Source organism: Gossypium arboreum, chromosome 1 (genome assembly GCF_025698485.1).
Source record: "Gossypium arboreum isolate Shixiya-1 chromosome 1, ASM2569848v2, whole genome shotgun sequence".
NCBI lineage: Eukaryota > Viridiplantae > Streptophyta > Magnoliopsida > Malvales > Malvaceae > Gossypium > Gossypium arboreum.
This window is the reverse complement of record NC_069070.1, coordinates 61,874,950-61,878,648: the sequence shown is the minus strand read 5'-3', so window position 1 is coordinate 61,878,648 and position 3,699 is coordinate 61,874,950.

The window sequence follows — 3,699 nt, the reverse complement described above, 5'->3', positions numbered from 1 at the left end:
GAGTTCACAAACATGTGATCTATTATTTCGAAAAGACCATCGTGCCTATGTTAGCAAATAAAGTGAGATGGATACAAGTTATGACGGTCTTCTAGCTTATTCCCACAATTTTGCATTTACATAATTATTGAATTCACTTAGGTGAGAGTTTGCATATTTATATGGAGATTTGAATCTAATTTTGTAAGTCTGCCAAGTATAAGTTCGTTTCCTGGAAATCCATTACTATGTGCGAGTTATCTATGTATGTGGAACCATATTTGAAAGAAATAATAGTCTGCCACGACTGCCTCATATGTATGATTTTGGTAAGGGATTCATTATTAAGAATCCGCCACAAGGAGTAAGGGATTCATTATTAAGAATCTGCCTACAAGTTATCTATTTCAAAAAGTTAACTACCAGGAGTGGACTATCTGATTGCGGATCAAAGGAGGGATGAGATGTACTGTCTGATCTACATACTTGATTAGGATGAACAAACTTTCTATAATAAGTCGTGATAAAGTTTTCCTTATGACTCCAGGAGGATCATAGTACGAGTTTGAGTTCGGTATGACAAACCGCTGTTAATAGTTTGCAACATGGACCATTCGCCAAAAATGGTCTTATGTGCATATCTATAGTCATTGGTGCAAGGTGTGTTTTGAGAATTATTGATGGATTATCTTTTAACAGTTCCCAAGTAAGAGTCTGCGAGGGTTTCCCTCTCGAGAAAATAGAGGTATTAAAAGCCATGAAGGCAATTAATGAAAATAGAATTAGTAGGGAAAATCCACTAAGGAATCATCTTCTGTGATGACGAGAATGGTGTATCATCCTAATACGGGCAAGTCAATCGTGAAGTCCTAGCCATGAAATGCAAACGTGTTAGTGTTGTGTCAATAAGGTATGAAAAATCATTAAATGCCTTAGAACTTATTTGTGTTATTATGTTTTGCAAGGAAATAAGAGATTTTGGAAGTTCGAGAAAGGACCAGGCTAGAGTTCGTCATGCATCAACAAATTCATTTGTTGATGTAATATGCACATATTTGGACAACCTAGAGGCGGATTCTAAAGGTCTTTGTTGTAAATGAATTAAGTAGCTAGAATGAAAATTTTTAATACTAAATGATTATTTTAACATGTTAATGATTACTTGGTAATTGTTGTATGTTAAACTAAAGTTTTATCATTGAAATAAATTCTTAAAAGTTTGAATTTACTTTAGTACTAGTATAAATATATTTTTTGTCTTCATTCTTTTATTATTGTGGATAATAATGCTAAAAGTATAAGTTGAATTTTAGACTAGAATATAGCATCCTAGAGTCTAAACTCGGTGATCTGGTCGGGTATGAGGTGTTAAATTTTATTGGTATCAGAGCTTTGATTTAGCTAGTCCTTAGGAAATAAAATTTCAGAAATTAGCCTCTGTGTGCATGTTATATAAATTCTGGCTTACTCCCTTGAGCTGTTGTGAAGTTATATTGTGTGTTATATAGTATATATATGTATTGGTGGAAAAAATATGGAAAATCTATGGTAATTGAAGACTAATATGCTGCTGATTTAAGTATGAATACTCATAGAAATAAAGGAATTTAGGTAAAGAGATTAAGCAATTATGAAGGTCTAGAGAAGAGTTGAAATTTTCATTGATGAAAGAAAGAGACAAGTATAATTATAGAAAGAAAAAATTAATTCTCTTCTTCATTTTCCAGAGTCGCAATAGCGGGAACTTTTGGAGCTTCTTCCTTGGGACCAATTCTTTCTGTGGGAGTAGAGCTAGTTAACCATGGATCTTGAGAATAGAAGAACTTACCTGATTCTCTCCATTTCCTCTAAAAAATTTTCTATTCTCTGCTTGAAGGCTTGAGAATGTCGAAGTCAAGATTCGAATTTGTGAGTTTGCACATGTAATTGAAACTTACCAAACTCACATGAAATGGTCCTACGACAACTTGGGCATGCAGTACTAAATTAAATATTAACTTAGGTAGATAGATCTTGTTGCTAGCCTAATCTCCACCTTATAATTCTCTAGAGCATCGTGGTTTTCTTTTTGGAACCGTTCCAAGTCTAAGAGGCGTTTTTCCTCTAGAGCTTTCTTATTAGCCTCCAGCTAGTGGATCTTCTCATTCATTTCCTTCTTTAAGGAATTGTACTTAGACTCCTATATGGATTTAGAGTTAGAGAGCTCCTGGTTTTGGAAAACTGTAACTTCATGAATGTGGCAGAATTGAGTAAGTGATTCCTCGAGAGAATTCAAGGAATTCTCAAACTCTATATGCTTAGCCTTATTCTCTCCATAGGCTTTGGAAAATGCCCAGCAGAGAAGTCTGCATTTTGCCATCATTAACTGTGAAAGAACCTATTGACTCTTCTAGCAAATGTTTCTAGACAGTGGAAGAAGAAAAAGAAAGGTAGATGTTATGATAATACGATAAGAGACGAATACTTTTAATTGTGAATAATATGTTAAATGAGTTGATTTAAGTTACATGAAAACATTAGTATGTTCTTATAGTAAATTGCATATGTAATTGGTTATTGGGTTGTTTTCATATAACTTTGTGAATGCTTGTGAATATATAAGTTAAACTTGTGAGTTATTAAAACATGTATATATTGTTTTAGTCTTGACGAATTATTATGAAATGAATTAATGAAGCATGAACATATAATTTAGACTCGAATGGAATATGGTTGTAAATGTGTTGTAGTATGCTCTTGATTGACCTTTGATTTTGTGTGTACATTGTTGTTACTCTGAGCATTCACTGAGCTTGTTAAGCTCATCGACTCCCTTATTAAACTTTGCAGATTAGTAGTGTGCTGGTGTGAGCGGCGTGGCTTTTCAAGGGGTGATCCAAACAAGTCTTTTATTTTAGTAGGTGTTTAATTATTGATTATGTTTTGGGGAATAATGCAATGTGGTGGACACATGTTGATAATTGCTATGTTGTTATGACGGTTAGTTTAGAGTTAATGCTTTTAAGATTTATGAGACTTGGTGCTTGATTAATCACCTGGTTATACGGATATGATTCGACCTTTAAAACTGATTATATATGCGTTATAATGATTTTTAGGAGTTATAATCATTGCTCACATATGTTGTATTTTTCTGGTCTAAAGCAGAGGTATCGATATTCATATGTTAAAAACAATACCTCTGAAAATTTCAAAGTGTAGGAAGTCAGTCTTGATAATTGGAATCGATACCTTGGCCCGAGTATCGAATCTTGGGGGGTAAAATTATCGATACTTGTTCAGTGGTATCGATATTTTCTGGTAGTTGGGTTTTTGATTGAGAAACAGTAAGCTAGTTTGGTACTGATCTTTCAAGCGATATCGATACCACTTGAGAGAATTATTGATACCACGTATAATATCGATACATACGTGACATATTTGTAAAAATTGCTAAATAGTCCTAAATCATGATTATTTGATGTTATAAGCTCGTTTGAAGTATAATTAGCATGTCCTATTAATAACCATCATGTTTTCGTCATAAAACTTATATGAATGTTAAAATGGAAGACGTTTTGTTGAGAATGAGCTTTTACTTGTTATATTTGGCATAAGATGGTGGTCTCGCACCTTGATATTCAGGCTTGGCGATCAGGCAGGTATGGGGTGTTACACAAAAGGTAGGTTCCACAGGAACTAGCTATGTTTCATGAACAGGTGTGTCCTTGGAAGTGGTGG